The sequence below is a fragment of the Theropithecus gelada genome, chromosome 15, assembly GCF_003255815.1.
Source record: "Theropithecus gelada isolate Dixy chromosome 15, Tgel_1.0, whole genome shotgun sequence".
Taxonomy (NCBI): Eukaryota; Metazoa; Chordata; class Mammalia; order Primates; family Cercopithecidae; genus Theropithecus; species Theropithecus gelada.
In genome coordinates, this window is record NC_037683.1 from 34409844 (window position 1) to 34432822 (window position 22979).

The window sequence follows — 22979 nt, forward strand, 5'->3', positions numbered from 1 at the left end:
GCAGTGAGCTGAGATCCGGCCATTGCGCTCCAGCCCGGGCGACAGAGCGAGACTCCGTCTCAAAAAAAAAAAAAAACAAAAAAACAAAAAAACAACAGGATATGCCAGTGGGTATATACATATACACTCACCACACAACCACCCGAATATTAGAATTGTTAAGTCACACTGCATAGGAAATGGAGCTGTAAAACAACTTGCCAGGAGTGGAGCTGAAAGGTAGACAGTGAGTAATAGGAACAGAACTGACATTGGCATCAGATCAGAATTCAAATATCAGTTTTGCTATTTACTTCAAGACTTTGGGCATGCTCACAACATTCAAGGCCTTAAATGATTAGTTATGCCTAGCATGGATATGGGAAGGGGAATTGGATGATTAGTTATGTCTGACAGCAGCATGAAAGGGGAGAATGGCAACATGCTTGCTGCACTGCATTTACTGTTTCTGAGCTGGATAGCTTTGAAGAGATCTTTGAAGGCTAACTTTATGCAGTTCTGCAAAAATCAACTTCTCCATATTTTTCAAAAGAGTAAGTAGTGAGTGAATATGGCAAAGATGGCAGTGATGGTGCTGGTGGTAATGGTGTGGAACAACTTCAATTTACCTCCACAAAACTGGTGGTAGGAGGCCTCTAAGATAGCCCCCAATAATCCCCACCCCCTGCTGCTCCTCCCCATCTGTGATTCTCTGTCTTTCAATGTGAAAGACTTATCATTTCCCTTGTAACAAGTAAAATACAGCACAAGTAATGGAATGTCATTTCTGATATTCGGTTATAAAAAGTCTGTGACTTCTGTCTTGGGTTCTCTCTCTCCCTCTCCTTCTCTCCCTTTCTCTTTCTCTCTCTGAAGGAAGCTAGCTGCCATGTTTCAAACTGTTCAAGGGAGAGGTCCAAATGGTAAAGAGCTGATGTCACTGACAAACAGTCAGTGAGGACATGAGCCTGCCAACAGCCACATGAGGAAGCTTGGAAATAGATCCTCTCCAAGATTACTCTTGAGATGACTGCAGCCCTATCTCACACCCTGACTATACCCTTTTGAGAGATTCTTAGTTACAGACAAACAGCTAAGCTCCACCTGGATTCCTGACCCACAGAAATTGTGAGATTGCATATGCTTAAGCTTCTAAGTTTTGGAGTAATATGTGGCAAAAGCAAACAAATACAGAACTCTAAGTTCAGCAATCACTAAGATGAGTCTTGATGGTGGCCTGAGTCCTATATTTTGTATATTAAGAATTACCTTGAGCTCAGATCTCTATTTGGATACAAAACCATCCTCTGCACATATAGACACTGGGGGACCAGAGTCACACATTGCTGTGAGCTCCAAAACAGTATTCCAACTTCCAACTGGATATCGCTTAAAGAATGTCTCCACATATAACGTTCCTAAATTCTCTCTAGTCCTGTTCCTCTACTGTTAGTCTCTATTGTTAGGCTCAAGTCACAAACTTTGGAATATCAGCGATTCCCTCTCACTCTCACTGACTATAGCTTATCTCTAGAATCCTCCCCTTACTATCACTGTTCAACTTCACTACCAGGATCTCATACCTGGATTAGGGCAATAGCTTCCTGTCTATCTTCTTGCTTGTCCCAAGACTTCCTCTTGCACTGTACCCATTACAATCCTTTGTCCTTTTATCATTGGATCTGTAAATTTGTAATATTTAATGTGGAAACAAGCATATAAAAACAAAACTATCTTGAATTCCATCATCTTTAATCTGATTTAATTTCTGTACAGCCTTTCAGTCTCTGTCTACATGCAAAAAATATATCTCTGTCTATATGCAAAAATGTATATCATTTGATGGTAATAATATCTATATAATTTGTGTGTGTGTGTTTTACTTTTAACCATTTTCTCAATTTGCCACATTTTGTCTTTGAAATTATTATTGCCAATGACTGCACAATATTCCATGGAGGGGATATCCCTAAGATACTTAACTATTTCCCTATTGGACATTTGAGGTATTTCTAATATTTATTATTATAAGTGATATTGGATTATCTTCCTGTGAAAAATTGTTTTCCCCTTGTCAATTAGTTCACTATAGTAAATTTTCAGAAAGATAATCACTAGGATAACCATTCTGAAAACTTTTTGTTATTAGATAGATGTGCCTCATATTTTTCTGAGAAGATTGAACCTGGGGTATTTTGTGCCAAAAATGTAAAACAACATCTTTTAATTTCCAAATTTTTTGACATAGCAACATAATTATTTTAAAAATTCCCATTATAAGTGACTCATTTGACAGCATCAAAAAATTCCCATAGTAATGTGGACAGATGAAAGCATTTAGGAGGAAGGGAAGAGCAGAAGTACTTTAAAGTTTATTAGGACTGGACATATTTTTCTCCATTCCAATATGCAAGCAAACAAACAACTCTCACTCTATTTATTGACCTCTAGGAATGTAGATGCCTATTAATTTTCATACCAACTTTGTAAACGTAAGCCCCACTCTCAGTACTGTGCTCCTCCCCAGCGGGTGACAAGGCAGCTGTGCATAGAACCCACAGACCTCTCTTTCTTCAGAATACCCTGGGTACCTGGAATGCCAGCATACTCGGCCCAAATGGCCCTAGCCCAGATTTTCACGATCATAAACAATAAATTTAACTTTTATTCTAAATCTTCCTCCCTGTCCTATTCTTCTCCTTCCTTTTGTTCTCCCTCTCCCCTTCATCCTTCTCTCCCATCCCTCCTCATTCTTTTTCTTCTTCCTCTTCTATTTATATCAAGCTTTGTGCATAGAGGCCACACTAGTATAGAAATCAAGAGTGAATACTGTGAAATCAGACCACCTGGGCTCACTCTCAGCTTTTACACACTTAAGCAGCATGAATATAGATACAATTGTCTCACTGTTCTTTGGTTTCCTCATCTGAAAAATGGGGATAACCTGACTGCTTCCTCCTGGAGTTGCCATGATGATTAAATAAGTCAATATATACCCGGCAATTATAACAGTGTCAGCACATGGTGAGTGCTCAGTAACTACCAGCCACTATGACCGAATCCTTTCACATCATTTCCTTAGAAAAGGTTTCCAGAAGGGTAATTACTGAGACACGGGGTAATAACACCTTTTATGCTCTTTTCATGCTTAACCTCCTGAAAGTGCAGCACTGATTTCCACTGGATGGTGATAGTTTCAAGGACTCCACCTCACTCAGGGCTGGAGAGGAAGGCATGGAGGATAAATGATTCACTGTGGCCTGGCCTGATGTCACCTTAGCAGTGGGCAGCCAGGCTTGTGTCTGAGGAAAATGCAGCTAGACTCACCCACATTATACAGTTGGCTGTGCAGTGGTGTCAAGCAACAAGCTGATACTAGAGAGAAGTCAAGGAGAAATACGATTGCCTCAGGATAGGCACTGCTCTTGTCAAGAAAATTCCTAGGAACATGAAGAGAGACGTGCTTAAACGGTTCTGTGAGTCATATCCAGGAATTTGTAGAACAAAAGGGCAATCACTCCATGGCCACGCAGGGCTCCTGACAGAGGGCTTTCATGGAAGGACCAAGGAGGGCCAGAGAACACAGAGCAGACCAAGTCATTACCTCCCTGGTGATTCCTGACCCACATTTACAGGAGCCGGTTTCCCTTTCTTCTTCTATGAGGGACATTAATAGTTCAGTTCTTTTTAGTAGACAGAGAGGTTCTGGGTATCTGAGGGGTTTAAGAAAGACTGACACACAGGACTGCAAGAAACTCGACGCACGCTGACAAGACCTGACTTCCCCAAAATAACTTACTCACCAGATCCTTGTTGCTGGTAATTTAGCAGCAGTTGGGGCGTTTTCATGGTTGTCTTGAAAGTCAGGACACTGGGTTGATGCGACTGCTACTGACAATGATGAAAAAAGGTGAGAATGTGATAATGATGATAATGAAAATAATGAAGAGAATGAGAAACTAATATGGACTGAGCATGCCAGTGCTGGGAGCTTTCATATGTTTTATCTCAACTCATTTTCATGACCTCCCTAAGAGGTGAATATAATTATCCCCATTGTACCTTACAGAGGTTAGGTATCATGCCCATGGTACCATAGCTGCTATGTGCCCACCAAGGATTTAAATTCCTGTCCACATTTAAAATCCTGGGTTTTTTCCCCCAAATTCTATGCAGTAGATAAAAACACCATGAAACAAAAACAAAAAACAGACCACCCAAAACAGAACAAAACACAATCCATCTTGGAGAAATATCCCCATGTAACCTTTCTGAAGGGCATCGGACTTTCTGTAATTACAAAACTAACTTTGCTGCATGTTGTGTACTTTGTGTTTTCTGCCTTAAAGCCAATTAAACACATTATCCCTGCCAGGACCTTAGACTAAAAACCAGTTCCAGATTTGTGAGAGTCTGGAGATGTGGGGATTAAAACAGCCTGATCACAGAGGGTTAGACTATTTGAAGGGTGAGCAGCCTTCACCCAGCGATCCTAGCGACCTGGTTCCCCTTATGGGGCAGCCATCAGATTTCTCAGCAGATCAGTTGTTCCCAGCTGACTTGCTCATCTGAGCAGCCAGAGAGCCCTCACGGTTGACCACTGAGAGCACACCTGAGACTGCCCGGCTTGTCAGTGCCCGGCAAGTTTGCTGACCTGATTAACCTATGATAATTATTTTGTGAAGCTACACAGAAGGCAGAAGGTACTAGACAGACAGCCCTGTTGGCCAGGCCTTCACAGTTCATTTCCACAGGGCATTCCCATTTAAGTCTCTGGACATGAGCTAGATTCATCCCTACATATTTCTTTCCCTTTTCTGTTTGTTCTCTTCCCTGCCCTCTATCGTGCACATACCAGGGCAGGGTCAACAAGTTCCTTGTATAAAAAGATGCAGAGTGAGGAAAAAAAGAGAAAGGTGACTAACTCATTTTCAGGACAAGCTAAGCAGTCTAATGCATATTTAATAGAACAGCTTTGCAAAGCAACAGTTGTGTCTCCCAAGAATTATGGAGTTTTTAAGGCAAATGACAGAAGGGAATTTCCCGAAATGTTCCTCAGTGGAAAGAGCAGAATGTTGACTTTTATGGAATCATGATCTCCAGGCATGGTGACTGAGACAGTTTTTGTTGGTTACAAACCTGGTTTGAATCTTGTTCTTGAACACTTCTGGTCTTATGATTTTGCACTGAGTTTTTCATTTCCTGGAACCTCAGTGTCTTCATCTTCCAAGTGGGAATAATAATAGTCAGTCATAGGGTTGTTATAAGGACTGCATAAGAAAATATAGATAAGAAGCTAAGCACAGTGCTCAACACAGAGAAATACCAAATAACTGGAAGCTGTGATGATAACACATGTTGTTACTCGGGGTATCATATCTAAAGGAGAGTCCAGGAAACAAGGTCATACAGTCCAGGTACCATGATGCAAGGTAGAATCAGGAGTCCAAGAATCATGGAATGAAGGGATTCCTGAAGGGGTTCTCTTAAGAAGGCTGGAGATGTCTCTTCTACTATAAAGGGGATTGACTAAATGTGCATTCAGGAGATGGTATGTGGAAGAGTAATTTTCTTTGGTCCCAGTAGACTGAAAACCAGAACTTCTTTTAATTAAAACACAGAGGCTGGGCACGGTGGCTCAGTCCTGTAATCCCAGCACTTTTGGAGGCCGAGGTGGGTGGATCACAAAGTCAAGAGATGGAGACCATCCTGACCAACATGGTGAAACTCCGTCTCTAGTAAAAATACAAAAATTAGCTGGGCATGGTGGCGCATGCCTGTAGTCCCAGCTACTCAGGAGGTTGAGGCAGGAGAATCACTTGAACCCGGGAGGCGGAGGTTGCAGTGAGCTGAGATCACGCCACTGCACTCTAGCCTGGTGACAGAGCGAGACTGTCTCAGAAAATGAATAAATAAATTAATTAATTAAATAAATTTAAAAAAAAACCATGGATACCCCTTGAGAATTATGACTTCATTCTTTTCTTGAAGTCAGGCTCAAAGAGCAGCTGTCAAATTATATCCATCCACTTCAAGACCTTGATCTCTTTCAGAAAGTTGCAGGCAGGGAAAGGTCATATCACATTCTAGGCTCATATTATTGAGGTCTGGTTTTCTGTTCTTTCATATTTACTCTCCCTTTTGCTCATGCAAGAAGACTAGATGTCAAATCATGCAAATAATCTGTTAAATTTTTTAAAGGGAAGAATGTAATGACACTAAAATTTGGAAAAAGAAAACAAATCATTCAAAATCATTTTGTGTCATCTCCTTTTATTTACTTTATCTGAATCCACTTAGACTTTAGGTAGTCATAATGAACTTTTAAAATGTTTGCTTCTTTCCCCTATACTTATATCATAAGTGCTTTGTGCTTTTCATTTAGTCTTCATGGTTATCACTGAAGATCGTTCCATAGTATTATTGTCCCTAATGTTGGATAGCTAGGGTTTTTCACGTTTTTTTTTTCTCCTTCGAGTTAATGCTACAAAGAACATTATCCTGTATAGCTTCATTTTATTCTTTTTAATGATCTCTTCAGGATAAATTCCACATTTGGAATGATTTATAATTCTTGATATGTTATCATATTGCTTTTTAGAAGATCTATACTAATTTTTATTGTCTCCAGAATAGAACACTTACGAAATTACCAGACCTGGATGCTATTTTTCTTAATTTGCTAATTCTTTTTCTGATGATTTGTTAACATAGTCATGTTCACAAGACTTATTAATTGTTTACAATTCCTCTCAAATTATCTGCTTTTACAAAAAACAAACCTACCAGGTATCCTAAGTGTGACTGTGATGGGTCAACCCTGGGTTCCCCGAGGCTGGACCCTCAAGAGGCTATAATAGGTTGGATTGTCTCAGAAGCAGATCCTGATATAGAGAGTAGCATGGAGAAAATCTGCTAGGGAGGGCTCTTAGGATTAAGACCTTGGAAGGGAAGAGAAGAAAGCAGGATCTATTGGGCAGAGAAAGAAGTCAAGGTATGGTGTAGTCTTGATGCACAGGAGTTCACAATGTCCCACAGGAAGTTGTGAAGATAGGATGACGGCTTTTGAGAGCTATCGAATTTTAGGTTGAGAAGCTTGAGCATATAAACACCCTGACAATCAGTCACTGGATGCAGATGGCTCTGAAAGAGTGTGTGAACTTGGGTCAGGTCATCTCTTCAGCTGAGACCCTGCAGGGGCTAACAGTTGAGGGCTAGCTTCCCACAGAAATCCTTCCAGGCAGTGACAAATTCTTGATTCCTGAAGGGGTACCTGGGCAACCAGTCACAGTGTGCAGGGCCGCATAAGGAGTTTAGACACAAACCCACTTCAGTTGCATTTTTTGCTCCAGCATTAACAGAGGTGTTATATCTCATTCCACCGTGGCCCTGAAAATCTGAGCATCTGACCCTGGCCTCCTGCTCAGTCCACTTCTCAAGGCACTGTGGTGCTGGGGATGAAGGGAAGAGAGACTGAGCAGGTTAAGGGGCACAGTTTAGTAGGGGAATCAACAAGTGACACACAGTACTGTGCAGGGAGTCTCCAGAACCAAGATGGGGAGCTTAGGGAAGGCTTCTCAGAGATAAAGCTTAAGTTAACATTGGAAGGAGGAATAGGAGTTTATGAGGGGAAAAACAAACAAACAAACAAACAAACATTATAACCATCTGCCCCTCATCCCTCCACTCCTCTACATTCTTACATTCTTAACAGTACTTGAGCCTGCTCATATTGGTCTGCCACGAATGCTCTTCTTCATCCTCATCCACTTGCTTAAGTCTTACTTATTCTTCAGAGCCCATCTGAAATGCACCTCTTCCCTACAACTTTCCCTGCCTTAGTCCAGAGGTACAGGTGACTCCAAAGGAGGTTCTCTCTCCCTCCATGTCCCCTCCCACAGCACTTAGCATCCATGTCTGCCACAGCCTTCATCACATGCTTTGCCTCCTCCACTGAACCATAAACTTAGATTCTGTGACTCTTCTTTTCAGGCTTGCCACAGACAGAGAACTGGGAGACTGCTGGACCATGGTAAACCAATTGAAAGATCATCTCTTGAATTCAATCCTAAATGCCATTGCTGGAACTCAGTAGCTTCTCAGTAAAAAATACACACTGAATAAATTTACATATTCAAGTTCATTTTCCATTAGCTTTCCTTTAAGGAAATCACTTTCTTTTTTCCTCAATGGTATTTGGGAGAACGTCCACTTCCTAATACGTGTGGTTTTCTCTCCTGCTTGAGAAACCTGAGCCTTCCTAAAGATCATCAGTCCACTCCACCAGCCCCACCTACCAACGAGCAGGCCAATGCATGTCTCCTTAATTAATACAGAGCCTTTTTTTTTTTTCCTTGTGAGAATGCCAAACCTACTCTCCTATCTGAGATGAATAACCCCAGCTAAAATAGAACCCACTGAGTCTTCTAGCCAAGGAAGTGGCTGGCAGAGATGGGAGTGGGGGGCAGTTGGGGGGATGGGTAGAGCACATTTTGAAGCATAAATTTCCCAGGGTCAGGACATTTCATTAGGAGACTTCTAGATGTGTTTTTCTCTCTAAAGACTCAAATGAAAGTCCAGAGAATTTACCAACTGCAGTGAAACATTCTGGTGCTTTAAAACCCTTTCTTTATCACCAGGAGCCCTGTTGCCCATTAATTGTAAACAAGTTTGCTCGTTGATCTAACAAATGCCTATTTATTTTTTTAGGTTCACCCTGTTTCATTTTTAATTAAAATTGTTGCATTGATTTGTTTTTAAAATAATAGCGAAGACTCTGACTTTGTAGGTTGAGAAATAAATTATCATTTGAAGGATTAGAGTGGCTCTTCTTTTGATTTTAATAAAGATTAGAAGAAGAAAAAGAAGCACAAAGGAATGAATGCAGCTCCCCCAATATAATGAGTTAGACGGCTTCCCCCCTTGATCAAACAAAAGAACAAACATATTAAACAAAGAGTATAGATTTGACAAACCATCTCTGCTCTGGCAAAGGATTTTCAAGGGGATTTGGAAAGTTGTAGCCTGCCCGTGTTCTGTTATTTCTGAGTATATTAAAGCCAGTACTCTGTTAGCTTAGGTATTGTTTTTGTGTGTGCTTTGCTTCCTGGCAATAGAGTCTTTCTTTAAGAAAAGCAATTGGGTGGTACCCCGGTCCTGGTTAATCTGTTCCCCTTTTCACACACAGACCATTGTCTGTATATGCTTCCCAAGAGGCACAGGCATTATGTCCTGGGCCCCCTCTCCCAAGTCGGCAGCCTGTACAAAGGAACAGTACATCTTGAGAAGAGCCTGCTGGATTTCCATTTGACACTGGAGCTGTTTTGCTTTGTGTAAACCTCAATGCAAAATGTGCCAGTTCCCAAGGAAAAGCAACACCACCAAAAAAACAAAACAAGAAATAAATTTGGCTGTGGTTTGTCAGGCCCTCTACCCCAAAGAAGAAGAGTTTGGGAGGTTCCTGCTGTCTTCAAGGGTGACTTCAGGGCTCTGAATAACATCCATCCCCCATGGAGGTGCTGAGGGTCTGGCTGTATCCCTAGAATAGGAACTTCTGGAACTGCCCCTTTGTCCTAATGTCCACTGTGGCTTTCCACCCCAATGTAAACGTCAGGGGAGCTATCTACACACCTATCAGTCAACTCTGACAACTGAACTTGCACAATGGCTGCCCTTGTCATGTTGATATTTAATTACTCCCTGTTTACTAGTTCTTTTTTTCAGGTTATAAATATGGCCCCAGACAAATACACATACACACACACACACACACAAAAATGCCTCTGATAACTCTGGATCTCCCTCTCCTTCTCCTTCCTTCTTTCTCCATTTTAGTTTCTTAAGAGTGTGCTATATTTGCTATCTCCTAACTCCAACTTTTGCTTGCTCCTCAAGTTCCTGCAGTGTGGTTGCTGCCCTTCACTCTCAACCATGATTCCAACCTGCCTGAGATCACTAGCTACTGCCATGTTCTTAGGCACTTGCTTATTTACTTCCTCTTCCTCCAGACCATGAGCAAAGTCAGTGTTGGGGTCATACATTATTTATCTCTGTGTTCATAGCATCATGGGGCTCAGTGCCTGTAACATGGTTTGGCTGTGTCCCCACCCGAATCTCATCTTGAATGGTAGTGCCCATAATCCCCACATATCATGGGAGGGACCCAGTGGGAGGTAATTGAATCATGGGGATGGTTTTTTCCCATGCTGTTCTTGTGATAGTGAATACATCTCATGAGAACTGATGGTTTATAAAGGGCGGTTCCCTTGCACACGCTCTCTTGCCTGTGGTCATGTAAGATGTGCCTTTGCTCTTCCTTCACCTTCTGCCATAATTGTGAGGCCTCCCCAGCTGTGTGGGGCTGTGAGTCCATTAAAACTCCTTTACTTTATAAATTACCCAGTCTTGAGTATTTCGTCATAGCAGTATGAAAACAGACTAATATAGCCTGTTTAACTACATGGATGTATTTCAAAACTATCACATTGTCACAGTTTCTTCTTAAATTATGGAAAGAAAAAAACATTTCCTGAGCGTTTTGCCTATAGTAGGCATAATACTGGGAACAGCCACATACATTTTCTCAGTCGTCTTTCCTACAACAAGGTATTTTGCAGATGAGGCAGCGGAGGCTCTGAGAGACAAATTAACTTGCTCTAGATCACACAGCTAGTACATAGAAGATAGTAAATCTAGGAGGTTGTGTTTTAAAAGGAATTTCTGTTCTTTGGGATGGTTTAGATTTTGGTCCAAATGTTTCAGGCATTGAGAGCACTTCATAGAAATGAAAGACTCATCTGAGGTGAGTGTGGGAGTTTCAAATGCTGAGGAAGTGGGGAGTCATCTCCTAGCTGCCATTATGCCTACGAGACAGATTCTTCTCTTGGGCAGTGCATGGCCCACTTAATTGGAGAAAGGATAATAGCATCAACAAATAATATTTAATGAGATTTCTGCTCTGCTATAGCAATAGCTTGTGTTAAATTTATGAATTGTATGAACTCATTTAATCCTCAAAATAATCCTAGGAGGAAGGTACTCTTATTAGTTTAATTTTATTGATGAGAACCCTGAGAGACAGGTTAGATAACTTACCCAAATGATTAGATAAATTGCTCAAGGTTGTATAGCTGGTAAGTAGTGAAAGTAGGATTCAAACCCAGACAGGTATCATTCCACTGTCCAGTACTGTAACCACCATATTATCCCAGGTAAATTATCCCTGTCTTAAAAGTCCTAGGGTTTCTATATTTGCTCGGGGGTGGGAATATCTGGAATTCATTTCATTGATTCTCCAAGCTAAACATGCTGAGTTTTTTCATCGTTTCTCTATATGGTGACATTCTGATACGTTACCATCTTGTTTTCTCTTTGGGGATCGTCTTTCACTTTATATAGCTTCCTCTTAAAGCATAAACCCCAAAATGGAGCAAGATGTTCCAGGAGTTGTCTGTCTTCTTGACGTAGCATAAAGTCACTAAAGTACCAGTTTTTGTGGTCCTGTCACATATAATGATTTATGCTGTTCTTCCTGCTAACCAGACTTCCTGAGTCTTTTTTCAATGAGCTGCTGGGACATTCTTCCTCACTTATTTGAGGGTACTTTTGGCATAAATTCAGACAGTACCTTAAATTTATCCTTGATAAATTTCACCTTGTTAGATTCCTTTAACCCATAATTTTTGCATGTGCTTTCTTTAAATCAGCTACCAAGTTGCTAACCAGACATACTAAAAAGTGCATGAGATTTGGAATTGGGAAACCTTGAATTTAGAGTATGGTTTGTCACTTAATGAATTATTTTATCTTAGGCAATTTTCATTAACTGCCCTTGCCTCAGTTTTCCCATCTGTAAATTAAGACTCAAAGGACTGTGAGAATTCATTGAGAGAAAGGCTTTAAAAATAAAATCTTGTTATCATTATAATTATAAATATTTCAATCCTCACCGACCATTCAAGAGCCTATCCAAAAGTCAAAAAAAGTCCCAATATACATTTTAAGCTTTTATTTTTGTTCATTTGCATTATATTTATGTTACAAATGTAACATAAATAATTCCATGCAATGTTCCTAGGGTTTTGCATTAATTTTAAAAAATGCTTAGTAATTGTTTACACTGTTTTTTGAGAAACTAGCTATGAAATATGAAATATGTATTCTTAGAAATGCTTCTAATGAGCTCTAGTATTTATATAACAACTGTAGTAACACAGTTACCTGCACAAGATGTTAATAGAGCATTATCCTCTTCTGGAGATATAACTAGAGCTAGGACACATCAAGCAGAGCCTGATGATTTTCTGCCTTAGTAAGAGGCAAGGTCATCTTTACTTTCTGGGCTTCCTCTAAGGACTCAAGCAAATAGCCTCAGGAGGAAATATGAGAGAATAAGAGAACAGAAAAATGATAATTAATTTCTGATCCAGATCTCATTCAGAATTGCACCTTGATAATACTAAGCTCTCTAACCATTTGAACCACTAAATTCTGAACATTTTGCTAGTCTTGACTTTCAAAGTCACCCCAATCCTTCACCATTTTACTGACTTCTCAGATTCTTCCATGACAGGCTCTGATCACTAATATTAGCCTGAGCTTTCCAGACTTAAAGAACTGGCCCATCACCTCTTCTGACATCAGATGCCTGTCTAACCCTTCAAGTCTTCCACATTCAGCTGGGCCTACACTTTGAGCTGTAGATCAAATTCTGCTACTATCAGCAAGAAAAGAGCTATAAAATACATTCTTGAAAGGCTCTATTAGGTCTTCAGGATGAAAATAAAATATTTTTTTCCTACTCTCAGGCAATGTAAACCTACACAGCTGATTCAAATTGGATTTCAGTCTAATGGGACAGGCAATACATCTTAGTGGTTAAGAGGGTGAGACAGACCTGGGTTTGAATCCTAGTGATATCAATTGTCAGTGGAATGTGGGGCAAGCTCTTTCCTTCCTAATTCTCAGTTTTTTACCTGTAAAATGAAGATACTGATTCCTATATCACAGAATTATTAGAAGAATTATATTAAATAATATATAAAGTGTTTATGATACTGCTTTGTACATAATAAGCACTTCATAAGTACCAGATACTAGTTTATAATTTGATGTGGTGCACATTCTACAAAATTCTGTCCAGTCTGTCTGGCCCCAAGTCCCATGCTTTTTCCACTGTGTCAGTGGCTTCAATTTATAACCTCAAATTTATCAGTCAGTTGGTCTTTTGTAAACAAAAGGTCTTCGTTTAGTTGTAGACTGTCTATTGAATTTTTTATTTCAATAACTATATTTTTCATTTCAATAACTATATTTTTCATTTCTATAAGTTCTAATTAATTTTTAAGTATCTATTCTTTTCTCAGTGTCTCATTTTTGCAACTCTTTTTTATGCCTTTAAACTATTTAAATATACTTGTATAGTCTCTATGAAATTGGTTAATTATTGGCGTTCCTTAGGGCTTAACTCTGTAATTTTTTTTTCTGCTCATAGCCACTCACAATAGATCAATTGTTAATGTGTTTTCAGTTTGGGATTGAGAATTTATCTTGAGTGAGTTATTATCCATAGGAATCATGTTCATTTTTGACTGAAAATATTTGTCCATAAGAGTGGTATTCCAGATTCTCTAGGGATATTAAAAGCCTAGGACCCATTTTGTGTAATATTCTAGCTTGGAGGTTCCAGGATTATGTAATATAAATTATAGCACCAGGCATACATGTTATTCAAATTGGTGCTTACAGATTTCAAGAATATATTATCCTAACCACAACCTAGCTGAGAGAGATAAACTTTCTTCTTATCTGTCTTTGGGGATAGGCAGCTCATTTCTAGTGTATCCTTTTATTGTATGTGTCATTCTTCATGGGTCCTGGTTTTATGCAAGTGTGTAAGTTCTGACTCTCCTCACATTTCATAAGCACAAGACTTCATTTCCTTTCACAACATGGGCATTAAAACCCAAACTCCTAGACTACCATGAGTGACTGTGCCTGCCCTCTGTCACCTCAGGGAAGCGACAGCATAAGCACACATGCTTACAACTTTGCTTTTGAGTTCCTTCTTCATTTCTGACCTCTGACCTTGGGGGATTTCCCTTTCTTGTGAGCTCAGCCATGCATCTAAAAGGATGTTTGTTATATTTTATCTAGCATTTATATGTGGAAGGAGTTTTTTCAGAATATCTACTGTGCATATTGCTGGAACCACAAGTACTGCATGGAAGACTTTCTCCCATTGCTAAAGACTTCCCATCCTTTGTGCTTCCTTTAACATGAAAGTCTCTATTGCAAGGATAGTGCTCACAGGAGCTGAGTGGCTCTACGATTGTTCTTTAAAAATATAAGAGGTCTCCTTCAAGCCTTTGTGGTTTAACTATTCCCTTTCCTTTAGGCATGACTAATCCTTAAAGTGGGCTTTGCCATTTTGACTGAAATTATAAGGTGATAAGCAATATCCTAGATAATTTCCATTTCATTCAATTTGCATGTTCCTGCCATTGGGAACATTTCCCCCAAGAGACTAAGAGAGGTACCTGATTATAAAAGTATATATTTCCTATGCAAATTAATATACTTTCAGAATTTAAGTCTGAAGAGAAGAGAGATACCTTCATTTGCTGGAATACATGAATCTTGGAAGAGACAGTTGCTTTTATTACTTTGGCTAGTGACATCTAATTTCTCTCCACAAAATGATTGGTCAAGCCCACTGGGTCTTTTCTCACCAAAACCAAAAAAACTAGAATTGTTTGCCAGAGCAGGAACTAAACATGTGCCAAATGCACATATATACTGCCACTTCCCTTCACTGCTTTTTGTACATAAATGGGCCTCAGATCTCAATAAAAGTCATCAAGTCTGTGCAGTCCAGATAGCCTTTCTTTGGCCTGGAGATGTGTCTGTTTTGTTTCATATCACCTCATTCTGCAGTAAATTGTGACTTCTGGGGCATTGGGGCAGCATAATTACTGAGCTACTCTTTAAAGGGCTAAGGCTTCAAGACTGAAGGAGCAAAATGTTTGCTGATTGGCAAAAAGCCACAGGATTATTTTATTTTAACTAAAGATACATGAGGCATGGAAGAATGAACATCAGCTTTGGAATCAGTTGGAAATGAATTCCAGTCTCAGTTCTGTAACTCACTGACAGTATATTTGGCAAGCTACTGAACTTTTCTGAGTCTCAAATATATGAATTAGAGACTATTTTCAAGGCATAGGAAACTAATATTTGGGAAAGGCTTAATTTAGGGGTAGTGTGGTATAGAGGAGACGACTTCAGAGCCATCTAGATACAGGTTCAAATTTTGGCTGTACCCCATTCCCTTTTGTCTAAAATGGGAACAACGATACCTTCCACTCAAAGTTGTTGTGAGGATTAAAGTCAGTAGGAAAACCTCACTCAGCACTTGGTTCACCACATATATTCTTTTCTTTCTCTCGTTAGCGTGGTCTTTGGCTCGAAACATACCAGTGCTAGCTAACCCCTTGCTCCCTGAGAGACTCAGGAATTTGACTCAGGTCTACCCTCGGAGTACCCTCTGTCCAGGATGAGGCCAACTGCTCAGGTTTTTACCTAAGTAAGATGACCCTTTCATTCTCCTTCCCTTGATTTTCTAGACAGAGGGGTTATTGGAAGCTGGGGATGGCTCCAGGCCAGCAGGCTGCTTCCTGCCTGCCACCTGGCCCTCCCACGGAGCTTTCCATCTTTCAACCGCTGGGGTTGTGACAACAGGACCCAGGCAAGAGGCCACTGGTCGAGGCTTGGCCTTAGACTCCTGAGAGGCCCCTGGAATTTTCTGGAGACAGACTGGGCTCTGTCAGCAGACCACAGCCTGGAGAAGAGCGAACAGGGGTGTATGGGTTGTTACTCTGAGCCTACTCCCTCCCAGAGGCTTGTGGTTTTAAAGCTTTAATCACTGAGATCAGAGCCATCCTATTTTATTACAGTGCCAAAAAAGGCCATCCTGGCCCAGCACAGGAGATGGCGGCTCTTTCCAGAGGCCATCAGCCTGGCAGAGAGAGCCATGGCTGCCAGGTCCCAGAGCTTCCTGCGGGGCTTGTGTTTCCCTTCCTATTAAATCCTCCCTGTGCTCAGAAGGCCGCTCCACTTTCCCATCTCTCCAGTTCTGCCTCTGGCTTCTTTAAAGGCTTCAGTGTTTCCTCAAATTAAGAAACCCAGCTGCTCGAGGCCCTTTGTTCAGTGTCTCTAGGATGACCTTTCAGATAATTCGTCCCCACTTGCAGGGGCTGAGCTTTGCTGGTATTTAGACTCAGAGCTTCCTTGGCTAATCGGAATTTATTATCCTCTTTGTTAGGAGACTATGAGGTTCTTTTTCTCCATGGAGGGCTGTCTTCTGGGTGAATGATACATAGGCTGGCCTGGCTCTCTAATCCTGGCAAGCCCTGTTTCCAGGTTGTGTCTCTATGGGCCCCAGAGACTCTGTGTGTGTGTGTGTGTGTGTGTGTGCATGCACGCTCGCTTCTATGGAAAATAAAGATTTGCAGGACCTCAACATCATTCTGAGATAAAGGAATCAGATTACAGTTTGAAGGAACCTGGAGTCTTCACTTTAACCTTCCAAAAGCCCTCCTATGAGTTTTACTATGCAGTTGGCTTTACTGTAGCTGTTTAATTATTCTGGCAGATCTGATTAAACCTTGTTCATTGAGTGTTTTTATTGTGGTAGAGTATGCTTAACATAAAACTTAACATTTTGATCATTTTTAAGTGTACAGTCCAGTAGAATTAAGTACATTCACATTACACAAATTGTTGCTATGCAACCATTACCACTGTTCATCCACAGGACCTTCTCATCTTCCCAAACTGAAACTCTGTACTCATTAAACAATAACTCCCCATTCTCCTCTCTCCTCAGATAATCACCACTCTGTTTTCTATCTCTATGAATTTGAAGACTGCAGATGCCTCATGTAAGTGGAATCATGTGACATTATTTGTCCTCTTGCTCCTGGTTTATCTCATAGCATAATGTCATCAAGGTTCATCCACGTTCAGCACATACTAGAATTTCCTTCCTTCAAAAGGCAGCATAATATTCCATTGTATGTGTACACATTTCATTTCTCTATTTACTTGTTTGTTGGTTGGCGTGGGTAGTTTCCACCTTTCGGCTATCGTGAATAATGCTGTTATGAATATTGGTATACAAATATCTGTTTGGGTGCTTGCTTTCAATTCTTTTTTTTTTTTTTTTTTTTTTTTTTTTTCTGAGACGGAGTCTCACTCTGTCGCCCAGGCTGGAATGCAGTAGCGCAGTCTTGGCTCAACACAACCTTCGCCTCCCAGGCTCAAGTGATTCTCCCACCTCAGCCTCCTGAGTAGCTAGGATTACAGATGACGACCACCACTGCCTGGCTAATTTTAGTATTTTTAGTAGAAACAGGGTTTCACCATGTTGGCCAGGGTGGTCTTGAATTCCTGACCTCAAATGATTCACCCACCTCAGCCTCCCAAAGTGCTGGGATTATACACATGAGCCACCAAGCCCGGCCTCAATTCTCCTGGGTATATACCTAGAAGTGGAATTTTTGGATCATGTGGTAATTCTATGTGAATTTATTTGAAGGAGTCACTACACTGTTTTCCACAGTGGGTGCACCATTTTACATTCCCTAAACATTCCAATTTCTCCACATCCTCACCAACACTTGTTATGTTCTTTTTCTTTTTTTTAAATAGTCATCCTAATGGGTTTGAAGTGGTATGTTTGTTGAATTCTGAGGATAAGAATGAGAATAACTGCAATACTAATCACATATTAAATTGATACTATGCACTAAATATTTAACACATGTTTTCTCCTTGAATCTTCAAAACAACTCTATGTGGTTTGTTGTCATCTCTAATTTATACAAGGGGAAACTGACACCCAGAAAAGTTAGGTAACTTGCTTAACGTCATCTCTAATTTATAGAAGGGGAAACTGACACCCAGAAAAGTTAGGTAACTTGCTTAAAATAAAACAGCTAAAAGTTAGCAGAATTGAGAGTCAGGTGCAGGGTTGTCCATTGTGTCCATGATCTTTCAACTATGCAACTGGTTTTCTAATCACGTAGTTGTGCTTAGATAAAAACTTGAGATTTTCCTTCTGCTAGTGCATTGCTAATTCTAAAAGCCTTCAATATGTAAAGCCAAAGGCTTCCTATAAACGTTTGACTTTAGGATGTTGGCCAGTTTCCTGGAAACAAGCCACATAGACACATGAGCATACAAGCCACTGAAAATCTAGTTACCTGGGACACACTCCAAGGCTTCTTTGAGCCCTTGTTAAGCATAATGTTACTGTGCTGGATCTGGAGGCTGGGGTGAGGCATGGACCCTTCCTTCAGGCAGCACACAGTCTAGTGGGGCAAATACCTTCTAAGGTAGTTACAGTACAGGGTGCTGTGGGCTGTGGTACAGGAGATGATTACAGTACAGCATGCAGGGTGTTATGACCAAGGAATAGGGAGAGGGCCTTAGGAGGACAACTTATGAGAATGATGAACTCCATCCTTAGATACAGGACACTAGGCAAGAATTCACATCAGAATCATCATGTGAATTGACCATAGGAGGGTAAGCTGCATGCAACATGAGAGCTGGAAGTATGGTGACAGTGGACAGGGAAAGGTATTCTGTATGTAGAAACAGCAAATACAAAGGATTAGAAGAGGGAGGGAATGTGGTTTATGTGTCGTGGTGTAAATGTTTCTGTGGAATAAAGGGCATGTTAAGGAGTGGCAACAGGATTGGACACAGGACTACAGGATATCCATTCAAAACCTTTTCTGTCCTACAAAACATCTGGATTGGTCTTGTAGCTGATGAAAAGGCATGGAAAAATCTATGTTTTAAACATGAGAATAACTTGGTCAAATCTGTGTTTTAGAGAAGTCACTTTTACATAAACTATGGTGAATGAATTGATACTGCAGTGAGATGGGAGGTGAGGCCTGAGTCTGGCAATAGGAAGGCTAAATGTAAGAATAGGGTACATAAATTAATTGCTATGTGCTAGCACTGTACAGAAACATTACCTGCGTTGTTCATTGGATTACCACAACAACTCTGAAAAGTCTATTGTTATCCCATTTTACAGATGGGTAAACCGAAGTTAAGCAGATTAAATAACTTGCACAAAGTCACATTGCAGTAACAGTGGGGCTGGCATTTTAACCAGGGTTGTTTTAGTCCAAGGAAGAAATGCCAACTGAAATTAGGGCAGTCATAGTAGGATAAAGAAACTGTGACTGATATGTGTGGTATTTAAAAGGTAAAGATAACTAAAAAGGGTGGATGACAAGGAAGTAACTGAACATGATGAATGGCTAGATTTAGGGAATAAAAGAGAATGGGGCATTTGTGAAGACTCTCAGGTGTCTAGTTTGGAGGACTGGGCAATTGATCATGTCTTTTACTGAGAGTAGAAAGACCATAAGACGGTGGAGGGAAGAGACGGTGGGCTCTTTCTGGAAAAGTTGTGAGGCCTGTAGAAATACTGTATTGATCAAAGAAACATTTTGAAATATGGATTTATATCCATTATCATTAATGATGAATCTTTTCTTTTTTTAAGTTCCAGGATACACATGCAGAACGTGCAGATTTGTTACATAGTTATATGTGTGCCATGGTGGTTTGCTGCACCTGTCCTCTAAGTTCCCTCCCCTTGTCCCCCAACAGACCCTGGGTGTGTGTTGTTCCCCTCCCTGTCTCCATGTGTTATGTGTTCTCATTGTTCAACTCCCACTTATGAGTGAGAACATGCAGTGTTTGGTTTTCTGTTCCTGTGTTAGTTTGCTGAGGATAATGGCTTCCAGCTTCATCCATGTCCCTGCAAAGGACATAATCTCATTCCTTTTTATGGCTGCATAGTATTCCATGGTGTATATGTACCACATTTTCTTCATCCAGTTTATCATTGATGGGCATTTGGGTTGGCTTCATGACTTTGCTATTATAAATAGTGCTTCAATAAACATACGTGTGCATGTGTCTTTGTAGTAGAATGATTTATATTTTTTGGATACATACCCAGAAATGGGATTGCTGGGTCAAATGGTAATTCTGGTTCTAGATCCTTGAAGAGTCACCATACTGTCTTCCACAATGGCTGACCTAATTTACATTCCCACCAAAAGTGTAAAAGCATTCCTATTCCCCCACAGTCTCACCAGCATCTATTGTTTCTTGACTGGTATGAGATGGTATCTCATTGTGGTTTTGATTTGTATTTCTCTAATGATGAGCGATGTTGAGTTTTTTTTTCATATGTTTGTTGGCCGCATAAATGTCTTCTCTTGAAAAGTATCTGTTCATACCCTTTGCCCACTTTATGTTTTTTTTTTTTTCCTGTAAATTTGTTTAAGTTCCTTGTAAATTCTGGATATTAGACCTTTGTTAGATGGGTAGATTGCAAAAATGTTCTCCCATTCTGTAGGTTGCGTGTTCATTGTTTCTCTTGCTGTGCAGAAGCTCTTTAGTTTAATTAGATCCCAGTTGTCAATCTTGGCTCTTGTTGCAGTTGCTCTTGGTGCTTTTGTTATAAAGTCTTTGCCCATGCCTATGTCCTGAATAGTATTGCCTGGGTTTTACATTTAAGTCTTTAATCCATCTTGAGTTAATTTTTGTATAAGTTGTAAGGAAGGGGTCCAGTTTCAGTTTTCTGCATATGGCTAGCCAGTTTTCCCAGCACCATTTATTGAATAGGAGATCCTTTCCCCTTTGCTTGTTTTTGTCAGGTTTATTGAAGATCAGATGGTTGTAGATGTGTGGTGTTCTTTCTGAGGTCTCTGTTCCATTCCATTGGTTTTGGTACCAGCACCATGCTGTTTTGGATACTGTAGCCTTGGAGTATAATTTGAAGTCAGGTAGGATGATGCCTCCAGCTTTGTTCTTTTTGCTTAAGATTTTCTTGGCTATACAGGGTCTTTCTTTGATTCTATATGAAATTTAAAGTAGTTTTTTTTCTAATTCTGTGAAGAATGTCTATAGTAGTTTGATGGGAATAGCATTGAATCTATAAATTCCTTTGGGCAGTATGGGCATTTTCACAATATTGATTCTTCCAGTCCATGAGGATGGAATGTTTTTCCATTTGTTTTTGCCCTCTGTTATTTCTCTGAGCAGTGGTTTATAGTTCTCCTTGAAAAGGTCCTTCACATCCCTTGTTACCTGTATTCCTAGGTATTTTATTCTCTTTGTAGCAATTGTGAATGGGAGTTCATTCAGGATTTGGCTGTCTGCTTGCCTATTGTTGGTGTAAAGGAATGCTTGTGATTGTTCCACATTCATTTTGTATCCTGAGAGTTTGCTGAAGTTGTTTATCAGCTTAAGGAGTTTTTGGGCTGAGATGATGGGGTTTTCTAAATATAGAATCACGTCATCTGCAAACAGAGACAATTTGACTTCCACTCTTCCTATCTGAATACCCTTTCTTTCTTTCTCTTGCCTGATTGCCCTGGCTGGAACTTCCAATACTATGTTGAATAGGAGTGCTGAGAGAGGGCATCCTTGTCTTGTGCCAGTTTTCAAGGGAATGCTTCCAGCTTTTGCCCATTCACTATTATATTTGCTGTGGGTTTGTCATAAATAGCTCTTCCTATTTGAGATATGTTCCACCGATACCTAGTTTATTGAGAGTTTTTAGCATGAAGGGATGTTGAATTTTATCAAAGGCCTTTTCTGCATCTATTGACATAATCATGTATTTTTTGTGTTTGGTTCTGTTTATGTGATGGATTAAGTTTATTGATTTGCATATGTTGAACCAGCCTTGCATCCCAGGGATGAAGCCAACTTGATCATGATGGATAAGTTTTTTATATGCTGCTGGATTTGGTTTGCCAGTATTTTATTAAGAATTTTGGCATCAATGTTCATCAGGGAGATTGGCCTGAGGTTTTTTTGTTGTTGTGGCTCTGCCAGGTTTTGGTATCAGGATGATGCTGGCTTCATAAAATGAATTAGGGAGGAGTCCCTCCTTTTCAAATGTTTGCAGTAGTTTTAGAAGAAATGGTACCAGCTCCTCTTTGTACCTCTGGTAGAATTTGGTTATGAATCTGTCTGATCCTGGGCTTTTTTTGGTTGGTAGGCTATTAATTACTGCATCAATTTCAGAACTTGTTATTGGTCTATTCAGGGATTTGACTTTTTCCTGGTTTAGTCTTGGGAGGGTGTGTGTGTCCAGGAATTTATCCATTTCTTCTAGATTTTCTAGTTTATTTGTGTAGAGGTGTTTATAGTATTCTCTGATGGTAGTTTGTATTTCTGTGAATTTAGTGGTGATATCCCTTTATCATTTTTTATTGGGTCTATTTGAGTCTTCTCTCTTTTCCTCTTTCTTAGTCTGGCTTGCAGTCTATTTTTTTTTCCCCAAAAAATCAGCTCCTGGATTCATTGATGTTTGGGGGAGGTATTTTCATATCTCTATCTCATTCAATTCTGCTCTGATCTTAGTTATTTCTTGTCTTCTGCTAGATTTTGAATTAGTTTGCTCTTGCCTCTCTAGCTCCTTTAATTGTGATGTTAGGGTATGATTTGAGATCTTTCTAGCTTTCTGATGTAGGCATTTAGTGCTATAAATTTCTCTCTTAACACTGCTTTAAGTATGTCCCAGAGATTTTGGTATGTTGTCGCTTTGTTCTCATTGGTTTCAAAGAACTTCTTGATTTCTGCCTTAATTTTATTATTTGCCCAGGAGTCATTCAGCAGCAGGTTGTTCAATTTCCATGTAAATGTGTAGTTTTGAGTGAGTTTCTTAATCCTGAGTTCTAATTTGATTGCACTGTGGTCTGAGAGACTGCTATGATTTCTATTCTTTTGCACTTGCTAAGGAGTGTTTTACTTCCAATGATGTGGTCAATTTTAGAATAAGTGCCATGTGGCATTGAGAAGAATGTATATTCTATTGATTTGGGGTGAAGAGTTCTATAGATGTCTATTAGGTCCACTTGATCCAGAGCTGAGTTCAAGTCCTGAGTATCCTT

General features: G+C 40.0%; 1 long non-coding RNA gene across 1 annotated transcript in view; it reads right to left on the reverse strand.

The window, feature by feature from the left end:
• LOC112607579 overlaps window positions 1–22979 on the reverse strand; it is a 62125-nt gene that overhangs the window by 12842 nt on the left and 26304 nt on the right. The window contains exon 4 of the long non-coding RNA XR_003115881.1: window positions 3783–3870. This is a non-coding gene — a long non-coding RNA (uncharacterized LOC112607579). The remainder of the gene's footprint in view (window positions 1–3782; window positions 3871–22979) is intronic.